We start from the raw sequence: 7,957 nt of genomic DNA on the forward strand, positions 1-7,957 counted from the left end.
GTGCGTCGCCGTCAGCTGGCCACGGCAAATTTGCTGTGGGGTCAATCCTACAGGTTCGCTTCATAAAAGGAAGACATCAAACTTCATATATAGAAGGTACCAACCTGGAACCAATCTGATCAGCGAAATGCTGTCAGCGCTTGCAAACGTTCCCCAGTGATCCAACGCGATGAACATGAAACTTGCCAATTGCCAGAAATCGCCGAAACGCGTGGCGAAACCCGGCCAGGGTGCCGCAGCAAACGCGATAAAAACGCTTCAAATTGGAAAGGAACGGGCTATTGCGGGCAAATCACGAATTTGTGCGCACACTCGAGCACGCGGGCTTGTGCTCTAACGGTGGATTTGACGGTTTGAAGCGTTTTTTTAGGGTTGTTGTCAGACTTCGGTAACCTGAGTAAAAATGCGATGTGACACTGACTGCATTGTGCATGTGCATGACTGCATACGTCAGACCGATAGCGACACCAGCAATCGACATGGAGGTAGGACCGGCGACACCGTGATGGGGGGGGGGGGGGGAGGGCGTGGGGGCACGTCATCGTAACTTTCAAAACGTGGGAAAATGTATCCCACAACCTTGGAAAGAACAAAAATTGCCGGACGCATGCAATTGTTCTGGCGAAGCGAGTAAAAGTACAAAATATCCTACAGAACGCTAAACGCACTTGAAACGGCCATGGGCACCAGAAATTCTCCGAGTTGGGAGTACAACACACAGCTTTTTCGATATAACACACAGCACAATGTAATATATTGTACTACCGAAAAAAGGTATCTCCGTCACAGTAAAACTGTGCGCGTCGCCTCACATATTTGGTTAGGCACTGGTGTGGCTAAACAAACACAGCTGCAGATTTCCGAGATCTATGAAATGACGATTTTTCATGGCAATTTGGCCACGGATAGCAACAGCGGCGTACTCTTGCCATGGGATGTGATGATTGTGTTGCATGTCAAACGTGTCGCACAATACTTAGCAATTTGCATGCTCTTTTTGGATATCCAAAACATGCGGCACGATATTTCCCCATTCCCATGATGACGTCAAAACATATCTTGCATATTCCAAGGAGCTGGCCTTCTGTTTTTTTTCAAAAAGCTACAAAAAAAAGTTTCAAAAAGCATCTGGTGTCAACAGTCTACGACTTTTGCTGGCTTCTCCGCCCTCTGCTGCCGCCACCAGCATATCAATATTTGTGTCATGCGGTGACACTGGAGTCATTATGATTTAAATCCTAGTGCCAGTTGCTGTTTTCGTTTTTAAGATCACTTACTGTAAGGTCAGCAATGGATAAGATACAACGTCAAGGTGTTTTCGTCGCACGCGGGTTAACGATAGACAGCTGTTAGTGCCGTAACATTTTGCTTGACCCCGATCGTATTTAGCTTCCAAGTTCAACTCACTTCACCATATGTTCTCCTAAGTACTTAGCCTCAGAATGACAGAATTTACCGGTGTAAGAAGATGAACACTCTTTGTGTGCATGCACATAAATACATTAAAATTCATTTTATTTTATTTGGTATTACGTAGTGTGTTGAAGAAACCTATTTACTTTATCATGCGAACCCCTCATACTTCAGGACAGTCTGAAAATGTTGGCAGATTTCTCACGAAATACGTGGACAAAGCACCTGGATCGGGGCAAACCTTGAGCTGCGATATGTGGCAGCTTTTATGAACCTAAGGTAGTCACTTTTCACACATATGAGGCTGATATAAGGCGCGCATTATAAGTTTGAGTCTCGATTAGCTTCCAACATTGCATTTCCATGAGGCTGCACGAACATCACGAGCGTGCCTGTCATTCAGGCTCTGGCGTCCTGGTGCCCAATTCACGGTGCTGTGCTACGGGCTACCTGAAAGACAAGTGGCCAGGCCGACATGTTTGGATGATGCGTACCCCGGATTGATAGGCAGGGCATTGTCAATGAGCATTGGTGTTTACCACAACGACAAGATAAGTGTTTCTAAATGTACATAGCGTAAACAACGTTGCTCAAAGCAAGTTCCATAGCGACGTTTGTGTGTTCAGCTTCAAGCCATTAACCTCGTTTGACTTAGAAGATGTCAATGACTCGTGGAAGGTTATGTGAACATGGTTCGCTATTCACCAGCTTATGGTGGCTAAATAACCAGAGGCGGAGGGGCAGCGAATCTAGGGATTCTGACTCAGATCAGGCTGGACACTGCGCACCTCACATGCAGGTCGAGACAAAGATAACCTGCAACACGTTTAAACCTCCACGACTAGTGCCTCTTATAGCACCAATATTTACAACCTATTAGGATAACCATTCGACTTAAGAATTATTTGGTTGATAAACTCCCACCAAATAAAATTCAGCAATTAGCATATGACTAAAGGTCATTTCAAAAATTCGGCATTCCACTAAAAGACACTTCCACAGCTGATATTCGGTTAATAAGCATTTGAAGAAAGCAACATTGGACTAAATAGCCGTTGGGCTGAAAGTGCCATTTGGTAAATAGCTTAAGCATTAGCATGCTATTTACCGTTGTTTACCATTGCGCTGGTAGATGCTATTTACCATTAGCACTGCCCAAATTTAACACTGGCAAAAAGGCATGTTGACAAATTACCGCTTGACTTTTCACACCTTGCCTTTTTGATACGGCGAGAGACACGTCGACAAAATGCATTCGACAACATGCATTATGCAAAAATACAGTCAATTAAGTGCTTGTCGGTGATTTGTCCCGATACCATCTCACGTCTTCTTATGACATGACCCGGCTGGCGCCCCAACTGAGTCATGTCCGTGAAGTTGGCGATTTATTCGGCGATTTGTTCAGCGACGAGTTCCGATCTCTCTGAAAACATGTCAGCTGGTTGATCATGACACGAAAACATCAAAAATGACATTTTATTTTGAAATATCATGTGCCACACAAAGTCAAAAGCCAGGCCATAGCACGCGGAACTCCATATCACAAATATCGGCCGATTTCAAGTTTTCAAACATCAGAATACTCAACATAGAAGGAACAAGCCTCCATCAAAAGTTTCTTGCCTCTCAAAGAAGTTTTCAACGTCAAATTTGCACTCAAAGGATTGGAGCTCCATACCATACACATAAAATAAACGGCTGATTCCAACTTTGCAAGCTTTGGAAAATTCACCAGCGCGTGAACTAGCGTCCGTCGAAAAATCCGGCCTTCTCAAAGTCATTCTTTAAGGTAATACTTAAGCTGAAATGACGGATAGCTCCATCTTAGCAAAAGTTACCAGCTGATTTAAGCCTTTGAAGCATAAGAATGTTTACAAGCACAATAATTAGATTAAAACTAGATAAAGCAAGAGAACAAGAGCGCAAATTTAAAATCAGTCTGCAATGTTTTTGCTCATATAGAGTTTCCCGTACTTTGAGCCTGAATTTGACCTTCAGGGGTCAATTGAATGAATCACAGGGCTTTTTAACAGACGCTGTTTCATGCTGCTAGGTGAATATTTTGCCTGCTTGAAGAACTAAAATCAGGCACTAATTTTTGGATGATTCGGAGTTCTCCGTCACTTGAGCCTGCCATTTCAATTTGCAGGGCTGGCCTTGAAAGATCAGGGCTTTTTTACAGACGCTGGATCACTGCGATCCGGAATATTCTGTTAATCGGCCCTGACATTTTTTTGGTGATATGGAGTTCCTCATACTTTGGAGATAAATTTGACCGTGAAAAGGACCTTAAGAGGTTCAGGATATTTTATTGAACGCTAGTTTATTCAGTGATAATAATCTGATAGAATTTGCAATCAGTTGGTAATTTTTAGGTGATATAAAGCTTCCCCTGCTTTGACCTTGTTTTCGACCTTAAAGGAAACATAAAAGTGCAAAAATCCCATTTTTATGCTTTTGTGTCACAATTGACCATCTGAAGCGTTTTCAGAAAAGTTCGAGCTTGTCGCTGAATATATCGTTGAATAATTCGCAAACTTTGCGGATATAACTGAAGTCCAATTTCTCTAGGACTTCCTGGATGAGAGGATTATTTACCGAAAGCGCTTCAACAAAAATAATACATATCGCATGTGAAAAATGCCACAGACCCAAGCTGGGGCCAAAGCTAGCCATTTAAGGTGGCACAAAGCCAAGGCCGAATCCGAAACAAGCCGTTGAAAATGCATCGAAGTTGGAACTGAACCCGGCATCGTCCCTTCGTCTGGCGAGCCGGCCGCGTACATTGCAGGGGAAGGTTGAAGGTCCCACCTCCAGCTTAATAAGATGCTTTGTCCCTATTTGAACCTTGTACAACTCTCCTTGCGTCACTCACCTGTCAGGAGAATAGCTGCACAAAATAATTTGGAGGGGTGAGTAAGAAAAAACGACCAAACCTACCCCAAAAACGCGACAATGGCAGGTTTCTCCACAGATTTAGCTTTGTGTTTATATTTAGGCTGTTTTCTAAGCCCTTCTCCCCAGGGAACTGCACCCTACACCAGTTCTTTTTCAGGGGTGCGGCCAAAGGAGGGATGGGGGCCAGGTCACTCCGTTAGTCCAGGGCTTTTTCGTTTCTTTACCAGGGATGAAACTTTACGTTTTTTGTTGGGAGGCCGAACTCATGAGCATTACCTATCATAGTTCCCAGACGCAGTATTCAGATTTCGCCTGGTTAACTCTGGTAAAAATTGGGCCCTGATGTAAGCAAGAAAGGTCCTAAGCTCCTGTTTTTTTTATAAATATTCTGAGCTTAGAGCTCCTATGATCAGCTAACAACGTTCAGTATGCTGGGGGTACTACTTTTATGAACCTCTAGTGCTAAAAAGATTATATTGATTGAACTCAATATTTTCAGATGAGCGTTCAGTATCTTGGTCACGTTTCATAGACGTGCCATAGGCTCCGAAAATGGGACTGATTGATTATTCGTCTTGGTTTCGTTTAAAGACGGCTTACATGCCGGATAAAAATGACTCTATTTGACCACAGTACTTCCCTGTCTCAGTGAACACCACACGCGCCATGAATCGTGCCATTTCGAAGCCGCTCCAAAGAGCTGCCCGAAGGCAGCGCTTTTGAAAAGGAAAGTTTGGCTCCTTTCGGAACCACCAGACGCTGGAGCTAACACGCGCCCAGGTGGCCCGCTAGATTTGCTTCGCTCGGATGGGGAACAATTGGCCCCCCCCCTGAGATCTCAGACACTACGAGGGCTAAAAATACTAAATTCACAGGGTGTGTTGGCCTGTACGTACACTCACGTGTGTCAACATTTGGTGTCCCTAGGTCATGGCCTTCAGCTCAAATAAGTCAAACAGGGCCAAATTCCAGATTGCTGTCCAAAGTGCCCCAGAACCTAAATACTTGTTCTAAGCAAAATATGTTTAGTGTGATGGAGCTCCCCAGGACTGTTCATATTTGATTGTTTCATTCTTCTGCTTGCAATGGGACAATACTGTGCGGACGGGTGTGGAACTAAAAGGGGAGGCATGGGGCCATGCCATCCCCCGTGGGCCACTCATGAAGCTGTGGGACCCCTTCGTGACACTAAAATGTCATGGTGAAGGGGTACCAAAGGCCTTCACTTCGAAACCACATTTTGGGTAGCCAAACCCTTACTTTCAAAAGCTACCCGATTCCAGAGGGCACCACGCAGGGTTCCGAATCTGCATTCTCAAGAGGCACAAAATTCTAGAGGCAAAACAATGCTACAGCTCCCACCCTAGACGGAATCCTGAATCGGTTCCCCGGCGAACCAAAACCTTCATTGCCGTCAACTATGGGCTTTTTCCAAGAGAACTCCCTGTGGCTTTCACCCTGATGTAATTCCTGATCGGTTCGGTCTTTGCCGGTCAGCCAAGTAGCACCAAAGACTTTCTCTTCGGGAATCATAACCTTTAAGTTTCAACGTTACCTAATGCAAAGTAGTACCAAAAAGGATCTCAATTCTTTTCAGCAGACATTAAATTCCAGGTGAAATTGCAATGCCTTTGCCGCTCCGTTGACGAAACCCTGGATCGGCCCACTCGGAGAAGAGAAGGACTTCCATTATGGGCACAATGGTCTGTATTTTCAAGTCACCTAATTTTAGGGAGACACCACAAGAAGCTTCATAACCTTTTATTTCAAGTGATATCAAATTCCAGGGAACACAACAAACTGCCCCAACATATCTATGGCGTTACCACCATAGTCAGATGACCAACCTCAGGTCATTAGGTCCCAACGGTCACGGGGTGGGGGGGGGGGGCGATCTAAGGTCCGATCGGAGGGTCCGAAGGGCCCGTTTCCCAAGAAAGGCAGGGCCGGGCCCTGGACGTGTTAATCAGAAAGTTCTTGCATTGGTCGGGCCCCTAAAACAGTGAAGGGCCCTGGGCTGATCATGGGATCACAATGTCTAACAGGGGATCTTGTGTCGGCAATGGACCCCAAGTCGGGCAGGGGCACATTTGCTTCACAGAGACAGTCTTAGGACCCCCGAATGTCAAAAGGCCTCTTGCGTCGGCCACGGCCCTTTTAGCAATGAAAGAAGATGTGGTGGATGACGATGCAATGGTTCGCACTTACAATGAGACTGTACCTGTCAGATGTCCCAGCACCGAACGAGGGCCCTCCGCACCGTTTCAGTTAAAGGCCAATAAACCGCATTGGTGTCTCGGTGCCAACTGTTGGGCTCCCTGCGCTAGTTGAGGATCTTTTTGCGTCAGCGACGACCCCTGCGTCGATCCTGCGCCAGATGCCCACACCAGAGGGTCTGCCGCATTTGGAATAGGACCGACTTATGATGCATCTCTCTGCAGGTCACCACATCGCCATAATACCAGCTGCTGGGCAAGCCAGGCTGCAACGAAAGGGCCCTTCAGCTCCTGACCATGATTTCTCACCTGTGCGATTTCGAGGCTGGTTTTCTGAACGAAATTGTTAATTGCAATAACACGAGCAATCGAGATTACGCCATGGCCTTATGAGTCTGTGGTGCTGTGCGACCTAATCTTTTCCGAAATCAATTTGGCAATAGAACAGGTGAAATCCAACTTCCGGAAGCATTCTGCCCGCATACGAATTCATTTCAAAGGGCGTTCATGGGTACCATTTCCCGACACGTAGTCGCTCTCGCCTGCCCGTTGGCCCCAAATGTTAGCTACTGGGCCGACGTCGCGAGACCCACGGAGACTGCAACACCGAGGTGCAGGTTTCTTTCTCCTGGTCCTGCTTTAACCGCAAAAGCTCAAAATAAATGTTAGTTGGTCACAGCCTGTTTAATTTACTTTTTAAGATGCGCTAAACATTGTGCATGATTAATGCGTCCTCACCATAACAAACCTGCACATGTCTCCTGGCATATGTGCTTGGATACTGACGTAACCAAACAAATGCAGACGCAGTCTCAGATACACGAGATGACGATTTATTGTTTTCGGGACGGGGTGACCAAGTGGATAGCGCCTTCGGCTCCCACAGGAGGGAGCAGTGATCGAACCCCGGTCACTCTATAATCCCTGAGCTTTTATATGTTTGTTTTGGCATTGCTGGTGCTCCATTAAAGGGTGCGCAACGACGTGCGTCGCGTTTTTTCACTTTCACTGCTTTTAACAGTAGCAACGTTTTTCGATGAATTCTGAGGTTCAAATGCATGGTCACTGAAGCGCCGACTGCACTGTATACCTGAAAGTGATCGATTTTTTAATCTGCGGAGCTCATATTGCTTATGCTTTGCTCGAACCATATTCCTCAGCTAGAATTTTAGCAATTCTCGCACACCTTCAAGATACTCAAACCATGCAGCACAATATTTGATTATTTCCACGCAAACGGCACTAACATTTTGTACATTCCGTGGAGCTCGCCGTATATTTTACTGCAAGAAAATATATCACGGCAGGTTTGCGAGTTTCAAAGCTTCGCCTCTTTCTACTTCTACCGCCAAAATTTCAATATTCGCGTCATGACATGTCACTTGACAGGAATCTCGACTAAGATATCGCAAAAAATATTTTCCATT

The sequence above is a fragment of the Pollicipes pollicipes genome, unplaced genomic scaffold, assembly GCF_011947565.3.
Source record: "Pollicipes pollicipes isolate AB1234 unplaced genomic scaffold, Ppol_2.1 Scaffold_7261;HRSCAF=8764_pilon_pilon_pilon, whole genome shotgun sequence".
Classification (NCBI taxonomy): Eukaryota; Metazoa; Arthropoda; class Thecostraca; order Pollicipedomorpha; family Pollicipedidae; genus Pollicipes; species Pollicipes pollicipes.